Source organism: Callospermophilus lateralis, unplaced genomic scaffold, assembly GCF_048772815.1.
Source record: "Callospermophilus lateralis isolate mCalLat2 unplaced genomic scaffold, mCalLat2.hap1 Scaffold_63, whole genome shotgun sequence".
NCBI lineage: Eukaryota > Metazoa > Chordata > Mammalia > Rodentia > Sciuridae > Callospermophilus > Callospermophilus lateralis.
The window spans coordinates 9,101,735-9,118,263 of NW_027514713.1; the positions used below are offsets into that span (position 1 = coordinate 9,101,735).

General features: G+C 43.2%; 1 pseudogene; it reads left to right on the forward strand.

The window, feature by feature from the left end:
• Positions 1 to 1,766: 1,766 nt before the first annotated feature.
• Positions 1,767 to 16,529, forward strand: part of LOC143389704 (serine/threonine-protein kinase ULK1 pseudogene) — a 33,571-nt pseudogene continuing 18,808 nt past the window's right edge.

Below are 16,529 nucleotides of genomic sequence, written 5' to 3' on the forward strand. Positions count from 1 at the left end.
TTCCATTCTAACCCAGCCACCTCCCATCCAGGGCATGTTCTCAGATTGGCCCCCTCTTTGTGACCCATTTCTGGCAGGGGTTAATTGTGTTCCAGAATGCATATGGGGGTCACCAGGCGGCACGGTCTCCTCCTTGCCCTGTTCCTGGTGAATTCCTGGTTCACTCTTTACCTATCTAATGCTTCCTCTTTCTGGGTAAAAGCCATCCCTTTCTCCTTGCTTTTCCCATGCGTCATCTGCATCCAGGACTGGCCCCTTTGTGGACCATCTCTCACTAAGAAATGAGGACTCCAAGCCCTCACAATGACACACACACACACACACACACACACACACACCAGCATCAGGTAACAGGAAGCCCGGTTCTAAGGTGATTGATTTGTGTCAGGGCAATTGATTCTGCTCCCCAGGCCTCACCCTCAGCCACAGCCCCTGAACTGACAGGGGACCATGTTGACTCTTCTTCTGGTGCCCGACAGGGTGGAAATGCCCAGATTTAGCTACAAACACAAGGGGCTGGTCTCGGGTTCCCTCGGGTCCTGGGGCCCCAGGCTCCTTCCAATCTGCGGGTGTGATCTGCTGTCCTGCTTTGTGTGTGTGCACGTTTTAATAAAATTGATCCTGACAAAGAAAACTCAAAGTCATTTAAAAGAAGTCCAGATGTTCTACTTCTCTTGGAAAACAGGGAGCGGTGGCAAAGCCAGGCTGCATTCCTTCATGGTGATGTTGGCCACGCTGAGCAGTGACGGCCCCTCAGGAGCAGAGGAGCCTCTGTTCTGTGGTTTACCCACCCAGCACTGCTTTAGGGTGTTAACTCCCTTTAGGGTGTTAACTCCCGTAAGAGCTTCTAAAGCTCATCAGCGAGAGTAAATACACACTCACCCACGTGTTCACACACAGGCCCATGCCCTGAGGGAGGGAGGGCTCTGCACTTGACCTTGAAGTGTCTCACAGTCCCTGAAGTTCAAGGAGCTCTCAGAGGCCCCAGGCTTGACTCAGCAACCAGAGACAATGGGCATGTCCCTGTTAGACTGTGAACTCCTGGAGGACAAGGACCAGAATTCTCAAGCCCCTTTTTAATGGACTGCACAATATGATTAGACATCAGAGTCACATGACATACTTTGTAGGAAGCCCCCAGTGCACAGGCCCTTCCAATTAAATCAGGATTTCCAGCAGGGGAGGGGGCAGGGTTGTTTTTCAACCTCCTCTGGGGATTCCAGCCTGCAGGGAGGGCCAAGAACCGCTGCACCAGTCACCTGGTTAAGGGGTCTCTGTGGAGAGGTGGTTGATAATGGTGAGAATGTACAACCTAGTCCAGGGACCCATGCCCAGCTCACCCAGCATTTCCAGAGAAGGGAGGACCCAGCATGGTCCCATAACCAGCATGCTCAAGTCCAAAGCCAAGGAATCCTGCCAGCCCCACTTCCTTCTTTCCAGTGATGCCAAGCCTGTTGCTTTCAGGGAGGGGGGAGGACACCAGCCACTTCTGTCCCCATGCTATGAAGATCTCAATGCACTAAGCATGGCCCACCTGCTCCCTGACCTTGAGACCACAGTTCTTGACCTTGAGATCATAGTTTTCTGTGGAGAGCTTGCCGGAGGCCACTGTGATGAGCAACTGGAATAACGTAAGAATAGTAAGTAAAGAGGATACTGGGAATGGCTTGGTCTTGAATAGGCTGTTTCAAATAAAAGAATTTGAGCTGGCAAGAGCTTGATTGCTAGCATTTCCAAACCTCCCTTCCTTAAGCAGGAGAACGCACATGGCCAATCAGGACCACATCAGCCTGCACTTCCCTGATGCGAATAAGGTAAGCCAGTGAGTGACAAGCCAGCCAACCATAATGTGACAGCAGTGTCCCCACCGGCTCTATCTGCCCAACCAGCAGGGCTCTTTCCCTTTGAGGAGCCCAGGGCAGTCTGCCCAGGTAGGAGGGTCACAGTAGGTTATTTCTCTCCATGTCAAGCAGTGCAGGGGCTTTGGGAGCACTGTCCCTGGACCTGGGGACCTTTCCATCCAAGGGAGATAAAACGTTGGTGACCGATGCACAAGGATCTTATTGGAAGAGAAGAGCTACTTCTTAGCATCACTTGGATTCAACAAACGGTTCCATCAAGCTGTATCCCTGACCCCAGGGCTCCCACACACCTCGGTGGGAGACTGACGTGCACACGGGGCAGTGCGGTGCCCTTTGACTGCTGATGACCTGAGGGACAAGGCCAGAGCAGAAAAGGCAGAGCAGAAGCAAAGGCTGAAGGTGGGGGGGAAGGGCTTAGCACATGGAGGGAATGTTGGTGGTGGGTGTCTCTGGGGACCAGCTGCATGGGACAGGGATACAGTGATGAAGGATGGGGACTTAGAAATCACAGCTGGGTGTGGTGGCGCATGCCTGTAATCCTAGCAGCTTGGGAGGCTGAGGCAGGAGGATCACAAGTTCAAAGCCAGCCTTAACAATTTAGTGAGGCTCTAAGCAACTTAGTGAGATCCTGCCCTAAAATAAAAAATAAAAAGGACAGGGCGGGGTGTGGCTTAGTGATAAAGTACCTCTGGACTCAATCCCCCGTGCCCGCCCCCGCAAAAAAAGTCAAACTCAGGAATGCACTCTTGGTATGTGTCTTAGTCACCTGGGGCTGCTATAACAAACTACCATTAAACTGGGTGGTTTATAAACAGCTGAAATTTTAAATATTTCTCACAGTTCCAGAAGCTAGAAGTCCAAGATCAAGGTGCCAGCACAGTCAGATTCTGGTGGAACTGCCTCCCATGTTGCTGGCTGCTGACTTCTCCCACGTGGCAGAGAGGGGCCCCTTTTATAAGTGCACTAACCAGCTTCCTGGGGGCTCTGCCCTCCTGACCTAGTCACCTCCCACAGGACCCGCCTCCTGATGCCATCACATTAGGGGTTAGGTCTGGACTTGTGACTATTCAGCTCCTGACAGCACTAGAGAGAGGAAACGACCAAGGAAGCATCTTCAGAGGTGTTGGCAGCCTCGGGGAAGTCGGGGAAGCCCTGAGCCAGCAGCTCTGCTGTCTTGGTGCAGCCTTGCTAGGGGGTCTGGGGAGCAAGCAGGGGTAGAGAGGGGACCTGAGGAAAGGCTGGGAGGAGAGAAGGGAGGGCCGAATGGGACCTGGGAAAGAGCTGGAGAGAAAAGGAATCAGGCCAGTTGCCAGGACACACGCCATTCGCCCGCTCACTCATGCACACACCCAGGGACTATTCCCTAGGGTCTGCACAGGCCACCCACTACTGCTGGTGCCGGACACTCTGCACCTTACGGAGCTCATGTTCTGATGAAGAAGACAGATGAGTCAGCCCGTGGATGTGGACTAAGCCCCACAGCTGGAGGCCAGGAAGGGAGCATGGAGCAGAGGCCAGGTGGCCACCTGGTGGGATTGGCGCTGTGTGACCTGGATAAACAGAAAGCCCCCCTTTGGAGTTTTGCTGTCTCCGTAATGGAAGCCCACCATCCTCAACCCAAGTCCCATGTGACAGAGTTGGAAACCTCTACTGAAGACAAGAGTTGGGAACCTCTACCCTGCAGTATGTGCACCTTAGAGATGCGACAGATGTAAATTACCCAAAAAGCAAAGGTAATAGGGGAATGACAAAGTAAAATCATTTAAAAGTACTGAGTTTTGAGTGTTTATTAACATGCTGTTTTAAATATAACTTATCAAATTTTAAGTTTATATCATTTAACTTTGAATAGTGGCTGTAATCAATGAGCAGCTTGAAAAATTCCTGAAGTCTGTTGAAAGCCAGAAAGAGGTAGCACCAGGATCCCTCTGGGTTGGTGGGCTCAGGACCACCCCATGCAGTTTGTAGCACTTCTGGGTGCTCTCCTAAGCTTGAACACATTTCACTGGGCCTAACATGAAAGTGGCCTCTTTTCTATAGTGCCCCTGACAAGAGATGAAGTGAAGCTGGATTAGAGCAGAGGGGAGTGAGGGAAACCCAGTCCTCAGTGAACAGTGACCTATGCAGAGCTGGACCCATGTACAATCAGAAGTCTATCCATCTGACCGCTCCAGGATGCCCACAGCACACACCACATTGCCAAACCCTACTCAAAAACAGGTGCAAAAAAAATATTAAAATGCTAGCAAATCAAATTCAGATGAGTGTAAAATGGTTTATCACAACCCATGTTGATTTATTTTATGAGTTCAAGTTTGGCTTAATAACCAAGAAGTGACAGAATTTCATCAAAGTGTTTAAAACAGCATCCCATTTATCTTATATACTTTCTGGTGCTGGAAGAGAATATTACAGGCTGGATAATTTATAAACAAGAAGGATTTCTATAGGCTCAAAGTTCTAGAGTCTTGGAAGTTCAAGACTGGGTGTCTGAATCTCCTGAAGACCTTATGCTGCTTCAACTCCCGGCAGAGAAAGGGCAGACTTGCATGTGATTTGTTCAAGCTTAGGAGAGCACCCAGACATGCTCCGAATTGCGTGGAATGGTCCTGAGCCCACCATATGAAGCAAGATATGAGGGGCAGCCTCATTTTAAAACAACCCGCTCTCGTGGTAACTAGTCTAGTCCTGTGAGAGCAAGAACTCACTCATGAGAAAGGCATTAATCCACTCAGGAGGACTCCACCCTGGGGCCAGACACACCAGCTGTCTCCACCAGGCCCCTACTCCCCACATCATTGAACCAAGCCTCAACATGAGTTTTGGCGGGGACAAACCATACCAGAGCCATAGTATCCATAGATGTAGAAAAAACACTGGCCACAAGTCAACACTGGGGGATGATTATTAAAACACTTTGATAAACTAGGAAGAGGTAACCTTTCTTAATCTAGTAAAAGACATCTATAAGATACGTACAGCTGGGCTGGGGATGTGGCTCAAGTGGTAGCGGCCCGGGTTCGATCCTCAGCACCACATACAAACAGAGATGTTGTGTCTGCCGAAAAATAAAAAATAAATATTTAAAAATTTTTAAAAAGATACATACAGCTAACATATTTAATGATGAAGTGTCCGACGTCTTCCTTTTCAGATGAGGAAGGAGAAAGTCTGTCTACCCTGACTTCTTCCACCCAAGCTCAAGCCGGAGGTCCTAGGCAGTGTCATAAGACACACAGGAGCACTGAAAAGTTATGAAAACTGGAATAGAAGAAATAACCCCATCATTACTTGTAGATGACACCATCGGACACAGAGAGAAGAATCTAGAAAAGTGTGTGCACTAATAAGGAATTTAGAAAGCTCACTGACATCAAGGTCAACATTTAAAAAGTGGTTATGTGAACATATGAGCGACAGTTTAAAAATTAAATTTAAAATAATGCCCTTCGTAGTCACAAAAAAAACAGGACGATTCTGATGAAGACTATGCAAGATCCTACACTGAAGAAAACCCCAGCAAATGGGGATACACCACATCGGTGGGAAAACCCACAGAGTTAAGGTGTCACTTCTCTCCAAAAATAGCTATAAAGCTGATGCAATAATAATAAAGATTTTTTTGTTTTCCTTTGCAAACTACAAGTGGAGTCTAAATTCATTTGAGAATACAAAGCACCTAAAATATCTACAACTATTTGAGAAAATAAAAACAGAATAGGGAGCTGCCGGGTTTCTGTTCTTGAGACTAAAAGGCTCAGGGATCACTCCAGTTGAACTGGGCTGACTGGGCTGCACAAAATAACCATACAAGAGACACAAATACCTTTTTTTTGGAATTGCTGTGATGGCTCCTCTGACCTTAAGGGTCCACAGGAAGAGAGAGAGCCAGAAGCTATTCAAATGAGGCAAGGGGTCAGGTTTCAGGGGGCTGAGTCTATCTTCATGATGTCCACTGTCAGCAGGTTGACTGACACCTGGGTAGGCCCACACCCAAGGGCACAATAAGAGAAGGGGACACACACAAGGCACTTCCATGGAAGATTCTATCCTAAACAGGGCAAGGGGTTATATTACAAAGGAACAGGTGAGCAGAGCTTCACCCATGGGGCGATAGCAAGACACACCCATGCACGAGACAGCAACCCTCGCACCCAAGAAGGGTGGGAAAAGCTCTGCCACATTTCTGCGACTGGGCGCCTCCCAGCCAGGGAGTATGACCCAGGCATGTGCAAGGTTGGTCTCCCACAGGGAGCCTTCATGATTGGAGATCTATTAAGGACATAATGATCAAGAAAGTGCAGTATTGGCTGAAGCATAAACAAACAGACCAGGAATGGAATAGAGCCTAGAAACAGAACTATTTTTGTGGTCAATGAATTGCGCTCCTGCAGTTCAGTAGGGGAAAGATGGTCTTTTCGATATATGATGCTCCATCACCGTGTAGAGAAAACAAGAATCTTCACCTTGACCTCACAGCATAGACAAAACTCCAGTCTGCAGTGGCTTTGAACATAAGCCTGAAAGACAAAACAGCAATAATGATCGACCTCCCAGAACACACAAGCAAAGCCTTCAGGGCCTCAGGTTAGCAACCCTTTCTTAAAGAGAACTCAAACCACAGAGCAAAGATGAACATATGGAACGTCATCAAAACGGATACCTCCTGTCCATCAAAGAACACACTAAGAGGGGAGAGTCAGGCACCATGTAGGAGCAGAGTTAAAGTACACGTACGTAACTGGACCAGGGTAGCACTACTATTTTTTTTTTTTTTGAGAGAGAGAGAGAGAGAGAGAGAGAGAGAACTTTTTAATATTTATTTTTTTGTTTTCGGTGCACACAACATCTTTATTTTATTTATATGTGGTGCTACCACTTGAGCCACATCCCCAGCCCCACATTACTATTTTTAATAGGCCCAATTGAAACAACCCACATAGGATCAAGAGCACAGGAGAAGAAATAAATGGTGGCATATTTGTGCAACAGGACAAAAATAGAATAATAATTTAACAAAAGAAACAAACCACTGCTGTGCACAGCGTGGACGGATCTCGTGGCAAGGCTGGGAATGAGAGGAACTGGACACGACAGAATGCGGGATTCCACTCCAGGGGGATTCAGGAACAGGCAAAAGTCAGTCCATGCCAGAGGAGTGTCACCTCAGAGGAGAGAAGGCTGTCTTGATTTGGGGAAGAGCATGAAATGGATTGCTGAAAAAGTTCCACTTTTTAAAAAAATCTTGATGTTAGGGTTTGGATAAGTATCCCCAAAAGTCCATGTGTCACAGGCTTGATCCCCAGGGGAAGGTTCATCAGGAAGTGGTGGAGACTGAGGAGGGGTTGCCTAGAGAGAGGTCCATAAGTCACTAGGACTCTGCCCTCAAAGGGATTGCATGACCCAGCACCTTTCCCTTTTCTGTTTCTGCTCCCTGAACCATGACACGGTGAGGAGTTTTGCTCCACCATGTCCCCCCGCCATGATGTGCTGCTTTGCCACGGGGCCCAAGAACAATGGGGCCGGTTGATCATGAGCTGGAACTACCAAAACTGTGAGTCAAACCCTTTCTCTTTATAAGTTAATTTTCTCCAGTATTGTGTTATAGTGTCAGAAAGTTGTCTAATATTTGGTGATTTTTTTTCATGAATAAATACATATGGAAAAATTTATCCAACTATATGCTTAGAATTCATGTTTTGTGTGTGTGTTCACATACACAAATTATGATTGTGTGTGTGGAAGGAGGGTGCTGGAAATCAAACCCAGGGCCTCATGCATGCTAGGCAAGCACTTTACCATTGAGCTACATCCCCAGCCCAGTACACCCACATTTAAAAAAGATGCAAGAGGAGGAAAGAGAGAGTAGGATCTCCAATCTTCTGTTTTTCCCAAGTTATTTCCTTCTCACTAGAAATGCTTTGGATGCAGTTCAGTGTCTCCCTCCACAGGTCATGGAACAGGGGAATTGGTTCTACAGCAGAAAAAAGATGTGAGGGCTTTCAAGAACAAAGCATCCGGTTGTCTGCTGGAGACACCTCCCCAGGGCAGAGTCCTGGAACCACTCACAGAGCAACATCTGCTCGGTGCCACTGGATCAAGTGGCCTCCCGCAAATCCCGCCGTGCTGGCCGTGGGTTCTAGAATTGCACATTTCCATCCAAAATGTACATTCCTTCCAAGGATGATGGTCACGTTACACAACAGCCTCTGGGGCTTCCACAGAGAGTCAAAAGGACACTGCTGCCCCTCGCTACAGGAACCTCAGCCTCTTTCTTTGGAAACACAGGAGATGAGCTGTCTCTTTTTCCTTCTCTTCAGAAAATCTCTTGGCAGGTCAATGGCTTTTTTCTTTCTCTGGGTGGAAGCTGTCCCACGTCCCTCGTCAGCTCCTCCAAGATTTTCAGATGAACTTGCCAGGACTGGCTTCAAATTATTAGAAATTTAAAACAGAGCTGAAAAGAATCCTTTTCTTGTAGAAAAGCAACCCAATATTTTCAGATGAATGACATGATATTGGGGTTGGGGGCAAGGGACAGGGATGGTGATGAATCGATAGAACTGGATGGGCAAGGGCTGAAAGTAGTCGAAGCTGGGTGACAGGATGCTCCCTTTATTATGCTGTTCCTCCTGCTTTTATAGTTTGAAGTTATCTGTAAACACCTGCAGATGTATTTCTTTGGAAGAAGGAATATTTACATCTGATCACATGAGTGATCACATGATAATCAGGGAGATTCTGTCTGTTGAAATCAACTTGCCACTTCTCATCAAGCTTTGAGAATGAAGATCAAACCCCCTGATTTGATCTACGAGTCAATTTTCTCTGCCGTCAATGTGTTCTTGACTGACAGGTGTCCAGGCTTAAAGTTGAATCGTGTTTTATTTCTGTTTTTGATTGCCAAAGAACATATTTGGTTTTTATGTACTATTTTTTAAATCTGGATTCTTTCACATAAATAATTCAGTGTCAGTGTCTTAAGATTCTTTCGTGTTTTTAATATGTAGCAATAGTCGATTCCTTTTTCATTGCTGAGTTCTAGTTCATTGGACGGATACGCCAAGGATATGTTTATCCATTCACCAATGATGGAAATTTGGCTTAATTCTAGTTTGGTGCTATTACCAAAAAAAAAAAAATGCTGGGATCTTTTTTGTTGGGACACAGGCTTACTTTCCTCTTGTGTAAATACCTAAGAGTAGAATACTGAATAAGATGGTAGGTGTATTTTGAACTTTTTAAGAAACTGCTAAATTGTTGTGCCAAATTGTCATTTTACACCCTGCCCCATCCCCCTCCCAATAGCACATGAGAGTTCTAGTTTGTTCACACCTGGTGACATGATCAGCCTTTGTCATTTTAGGTGTGAGGTGGTGTTCACTGAGGTTTGATGATGAATGATGTTGGGTATCTTTTTGTATGCTTATTTACATCTATATAGCTTCTTTGCTAAAACATCTATTTGAAACCTTGGTCTATTTTTAATGGGGTTGTTTGTTGTTTATTAAGTTTTGAGGGCTCTTTACATATTTTGGATGCACTTTCTTTAGCTTTGATAAAGTCAAGGTCATTAATTTGTTTATTTTTGTTTTTTATTGTTGTTGTTGTTTTGGTACCAGGGATTGAACCCAGGGGTGTTTCAGTCCTGAGCCACATCCTCTTATATATTTTTTATTTAGAGACAGAGTCTTGCTAAGTTGTTGAGGCTGGCTTTGAATTTGTGATCCTCCTGCCTTGGCTTCCCAAGTTACTGAGATTACAGGTGTGCACCACCATACCCAGCTAATTTGTTTTTTTATGAACTATATACTTTGGGTGTCATATGAAAGAAATCTTTGCCTTACCCATGATCCTAAAAATTTCCATCTGTTTTCTTCTAGAAGTTTCTAGTTTGGGGTTTTACACTTAGGTTCTTAATCCACTTTAAGTTAATTTTGTATTTTGCCTTATAGGCATTGGTCAAGGCTATTTTATTGCATGTGGATATTTGACGTTTGGGTATCTGGAATACTTCCAGCAGCATTTGCTCAAAAGACTTTGACTTTCTCTACCCAGTCGCCTTTGCATCTTGGTGAAATCTTGATGGACCGTGGAGCTTCCTTCTGGACTCTTGGTTGCCTATTTCTCTACTCTATCTCTCCATCCTGAAGCCAGGACTTTGCTGTCTTCTCTACTGTGAATCTTTATTTTTCTTTTTTATGTGGTGCTGAGGATTGAACCCATTGCCCCATGAATGCACTTTGTGGGAACTCTTGAAGTCAGGAAGTACTAGTACCCCAACTTTGTTCTTCTTTATAAAAGTCATCCAGACTATTCTAGGTCACCTGTTTTCTGTGTAAACTTTAGAATCATTTGTCAATTTCTCCCCCGACCCCAACCCTGAAAAAAGAAAAATAAAACTCACTTAGATTTCAGTAGGGACTGCCTTGAATTGATAGATCAATTTAGCAAGAGTCAACGTCTTAAGAATATTGAGTCTTTTGACTTGTGGGAAAAGGAGGTTTAGGTCTGCGTTCACTATGTTCTTCTCTAATTTTTCTTTCAGAAGGGTTTAGTCATTTTAGTGGACAAGTCTTTCATACCTTTTGTAAGATTCAGCTCTAAGCATTTCATATTTGTTGGTGCTCTTGTAAAATTTTTAAACAATTTGCTCCTCTGGGTCACTGGTTACTAGTATGCAGAAGCACAGTTGATTTTTATGTAAGATTTTATGCCTTTTAACATGGTCACACTCACTTCCAGTGTCTTTTTGTAGATTTAATTGGTTTTTCCACATGAATAATCATGCTCTCTGCCAATAAAAATAACCCTCCTCTCCATCACTCATCTGGATGCCTTTTCTCCCCCTTGCTTTATTGCACTGGTGAGACCCTGCAGTACACTGTTGAATAGAAGCAGGGAGAGACCAAGTGATTGCTTTTCTCCTGATCTAAGATGTTTGCTTTAGACTTTTAATAGAGGTCTTTTGTTGTTGTTTAGTCTTTTTGGCACTGAGGATTGAACCCAGGGTACTTAACCACTGAGCCACATCTTCAGCCCTTTTTTGTATTTTATTTGCAAACGGGGTCTCTCTGAGTTGCTCAGGGCCTCACTGAGTCGCCAAGGCTGGCTTTGATCTTGTGATCCTCCTGCCTCAGCCTCCCGAGCCACTGGGCTTACAGGTGCTTGCCATCATCCCCTGCCTCACAGACATATTTTAACAGATTGAGAAAATTCACTTTAGAAGAACTGCTGTTTGGGGCTGGAGTTGTGGCTCAGTGGTAGAGCACTTGCCTAGCATGAGCAGGACCTTGGTTTGATCCTCAGCACCACATAAAAATAAAGGCATTGTGTCGTGTCCATCTACAGCTAAAAATTAAATATTAAAGAAGAAGAAGAACTGATGTTTGCTGTGACTTTTTCTCAGGAGTGGATGTTGGATTTTATCATGTTTTTCTGAATGTGTTGAGGTGGTTGTTTTGTTTATTAATGTGATGGATTGCACTGATCAACTGTGACATGTTAAACCAACCAGTGTTATCCCATTCCCAGGAAAAACTCTACCTAGCAATGATGGATTACCCCTTTCATACATTTTTTATTGATTATACTAACATTTTGTTTTGAATTTTTACAGTTATGTTTGGAGGAAATATTATCCTGGAAGTTTCCATTATTTGAATTTCTTTTTCGGGGGGTCCAGTTTTAACATTATTATGGTTTGAATCTGACATGTCCCCAAAGCTCATGTGCAAAGACTTAGTCACCCACCCTTGGCACTGCCAAGAGGTGGGGGTGTAGGGGGAGGAAGCGGGTCAAGGGGATGTGTCCTTGAAGCACATTTACTATCTCATTATTTGGGAATTTTCCAGAAATCTTTCCGTGTGTTGATTTCTGATTTAATTCCACTGTGGTCAGAGAACATGATTGTGATATCATAGAATATTTTGGGTCCCGGGCTCCTAACTCCCTCCCCAAAGCAGACTGTAGGACCCAGAATTTCTCAGGGTGGGCCATACACACCCCAGTCTCCCCCACCTTTCTGTCTTGGAGCTGGCCATAAAGACTTCTTCTGATCCACCCTCTAGAGTAGGTCATAAGACCCTCCTCAACCCAGAGGGGTCCTGCCCCATCCCCTGGAGGGAGGAAACTGTGCAGAGCACCAAGAACACCTAAAGAGATAGCACCTGTGGGCTTCCCCACCCGTCCAGGCAATGGTCTCCATAAGCACCCAGGAGGATGGGACTCAGAGAACTCTGGGGCAGCTAAACCCATGGAGTTCCCTGGAGGGTGTCATGCCCGGGGGGGGGGGGGACATGAGAGCTCCGGGCCTAGTCCCCCACCCTCACCCTATGCATCTCTTCATCTGCAGCCTTCATAATATCCTTTATAATTAGCTGGTTTTCCCTGACTTCTGTGAGCTGCTCAAGCAAACTAATCAAACCCAAAGAGAGAAAGGTGGGACCCCTGATCTATAGCCTGTCCATCAGGAGCATGGATAAAACAGCCCAGGGCTTGGGACTGGCATCTACAGTGGTGGGGGAGGAGGACTGTCTTGGGGATTGAACCTGTAGGATCTGAAACGGTCTCCAAGTAGATGGAGTCTGAACAGAACTGACTTACAGGGTGCAGCTGGTGTCTGCCATAGAACTGCTCAATGGCTGGTGGGGAGAAGTCCCCACACACCTGGGGTCAGAAAGCGTGTGGGTTGATCGTGCTACCAGCAGAGGAGAAACGAATGTTTTAAAACTTGAATCTCTTCAAATAAATTGAGAATTATTCTGCACTTGAAATATGATGGACTGTAATTAATATTCCATGGGCACATCAGAAGGGTGATTATTATGTTAGTTTTTATGGAATGAGCTTTAAATGTCAATGAGGCTGAGTTAGTTGATCGCATATGTCTTCTCCACCCTTGCCCACTCTCTGCTTATTCTATCAATTATTATGGACTCGTCAAATTTATGGTTCAGTTTGCGTTGAAATTCTTTTATGAGATGCATAAGTATTTAGGATTGTTATGTTTCTTTATAAAAGACCCCTCTTTAACCATGGCAATAGTCATTGCTCTTTAATCTGCTTTATGTGATGTTAATATAGTTACTCCTGACTTTCATTACTGTTATTCTAGATTTTATTTTTAGAGAATTTCCAGCTTCTTTTTGATCAGCATTTGCATAGTTAACTTTTTCCATATTTAAAAAAATATCTTTCTATCGCTCTCTATGCCTTAGTATTCAAAGTACGTTTCTTTTGGCAGTGTATGGCTGGGACTTGCTTTTTTGTTCACTCTGACAATCTCTCACCCTTTACATTGGGGTTTCATACCATTTACATTTAGTGTGACTATTGAACTGGTTAGGTTTCGGTCTACCCGAAGGACATCCCTTAGCATTTCTTGCAGTTTGGGTCCAGTGAATTTAATTCTTTCGGCTTTTGTGTATCTGAAAATGCTCTTGGTTTTACTTCTATTTTTAGGTGATATGTTTATTCAGAGGTAAAAGATTCTAGATCTGTGGTGTCTTCTTACAGTATTTTGAAGATGATCTCCCACTCTTGAATGGTTTGCATTGTTTCAAACAAGAAATCTATTTTGTTTATCTTTGTTCTTCTTTTTTTAATATTTATTTTTTAGTTTTAGATGGACACAATACCTTTATTTCACTTATTTATTTTTATGTGGTGCTGAGGATCGAACTCAGGGTCCCACACACATGAGGCTAGCACTCTATCGCTGAGCCACAGCTCCAACCCTCTTTGTTCTTCCTCACGTGACATGCCCTTTCCCCCTGGTTACTGTTAAGATTTTCTCTTTATTCCTAATTCTGAACAATATGACTGTTATGTGCCTTAGCATTGTTTCCTTCATGTTTCTTTTGCTTATTTTTTGGTCTTTTATTTTTATTTTTTCTGTCTCCCTCTCTCTTCAAGATCTATAATTACACGTATATTTAGGCTGATTGAAATCACCACACAGTGCACTAATGTTCATTTTATTTTTATAAATTATCTTTCTCTTTGATTTTCATTTTGAATAGTTCCTATTGCCTTGTGTTCAAGTTCACTAATCCTTTTTTCTTCAGTGTTTAATACAGTTAACTCTTAATCCCAGAAATATTGTTTGCTCCTTCAAACTACCTATGCATATCTAAATATACATCCATATTGTATTTTACATCTGTTATTTGTGCTTTATCCAAATATGTCATACATGTCTTAATGATGGGGATATACTCTGAGAAATGTGCCATTTAGTAATTTTGTTATCATGTAAACATTATAAAGTACACTTACAAACTAAGATGGCTCCATCATGAGATGACATCATCTTATGGGACCATCATAATATACACTGACTGAAACAATGAATGAATGTGTCATTGTGTGATTATATATAAGAACACATAAAATCTTTCTTCTTAGCTTTTGGGATATGTGTAATGCAGTTAGTAAAGCTTCTTTATATGTCAATATTTTGTCTGCTAATTCTAACATGGGGTGTTAGTTGTGGTCAATTTTGGTTGATTGAATTTTTAAAATTCTTCTCCTCATGGTGGCTTTGATTTCCTACTCCTTTGCATGCCTGGTCATCTTTGATTGCACACCAGAGAGCTATGCGTGTAGTTTGTACATTCAAGAATACAGAAGGGGCCTGACCTAACAATTGTTCAACTCAATAGTTTTCCAACTCTCTGGTGGTGTGAAATTGTACCCATATGACCATTCATTTTTTCATTCTCAGGGCAGTAGTCCATAAATTACATGCTATATTCAACACTTTTTTATAAAAAAGACTTTGAATTATATGATTTTGCCCAAGTTATATGATTTTAGGCCAATGTAAGTGCTAGGAGCCATTTCAGTAGGCTAGCCTGAGCTGTGATATTGGGAAGGTTGGGTATATGGACACAGTTTCCTCTTACTATGTTTTTGACTTACAGTGGGTTCATGGGATGTGACCCACTGAGGAGCATTTGTATTTCTGTATTCCAATAAATATTTGGGGGATTTGTTCTGGGATGCAATTAAGTGGAAAAATTTTAATCATTTTGGTTTTTCCTTAAGATTTGCTAAGTGGTATCACAGCAGCATTTATTCTGAGGTTAATTATTTCCCATGCCTGAGGCAAGACCGTTCTGAGATCTACTCAGTGATTCATGAATTATGAGGTTTTTTCCCCCAGTCTTGCTGTGGGAGCAGGCTCCTGCCCTGCCTTGTGGGAGTGTGATGCTGGTCTCTCTTAGGCTGTAGGTGGCTCTTTCCCAGGCCTCGGGCAGTCCTTCAAATGCACGGCCTCATCCACACTCTGCTGAATACTTGAGGTGCACCTTCTGGGGGTTACCAGGTTTTCCCTCCGTGTTGCTCTCCTTCAGGCTCCTCAGGGTCTCTGGACTCTGCTCCAGGTCCTCAGCTCAGAGAGACCCCCAGCTCCCCTTGATCCTTCTCTCTGCACCATCGCCTGCAGACTCTTCTAAGGCAGTGAGCCACAACCATTGTTTGCCTACTGCTATTCAGATGTCACTGTCCTTTGTTGCCAGATATATGATGTCTTCTTTCATATATTTTGTCTTTGTTTTGTCCTCTCTCTCTCTCTCTCTCTCTCTTTTTTTTTTTTTTTTTTTGGATTTACATAGAAAGGCGAATCTAGTCCCAGCCTTCCACTGTTCTCCAAAAAGCAATTCTTCATCAACCCATTTACAACATTGCCTTGGCAATTAAATAGAGTAAGGGAAGATTTTTTTTTTCAGCAAACAAGGTGAAAAAAAAATGCTTACCTTGCACCATACACAAACATTTACTTCTATTAGAAAACTCATGAAAAAATTGCTACCTTGAGATAAGCAAAGATTACTTAGGGCAAGAAAAGCATGAACCATGAAGCAAAATATTGATAAATTGGACTTGATCAAAACCAGAATCTTTTCTCCCCAAAAGGCATGGTTTTAAAAAAATAAAGAAGAAGAAGAAGAAGGTTGAATTTACTATCCGTGTACCTGAAATTTATATCCAAAATATACAACGAACTTATACAACTTAGTATAAAGTTAAGCAAACCAATATCAAAATGAATAAGGTATTTTAAAAGAAGCTTCCACAACAATTTACAAATAAGCAGTAAACACACAAAAAGATGCTTAATACCATTAGCTTCCAGGGAATGTAAATTTAAAGTACAAGGAGAACAGCTAAAGTTTAACAAGCAAGTTAAAAATGCTAACAAGACCCAGTGTTAGTAAGGATGTGAATCATTTGAAATTTAAACTCCACTGGTAAGATGTACCCTGGCCAAACTACCTTACAAAGTCTGTATGAATGTTTAATAACTGAGTGTCCCCTTACCATACAATTGAGTCATTCAACTCCCAGATATTTTCCCAAGAGAAATGAAAGCATGTCCACAGAAAGACATGTTACACATATTTATAGCAGCTTTATTAAAAACATCCATCAATAAGCGAGTGAATGCATAAACAAAATATGGTGTGAATGCATAAACAAAATATGGTGTTTCTATTCAGCGAGATTTACTCAGCAGTAAAAATGAATGAATTACTGATAATACGAAAATACAGATGAACTTCAAAATGTGAAGTGAAAAGTCATGCTTAGAGAGTCTATTCTGTATCACTCCATTTACATGAAATTCTAGAAAACATCAACTAACCTATAATTACAATTCAGTCC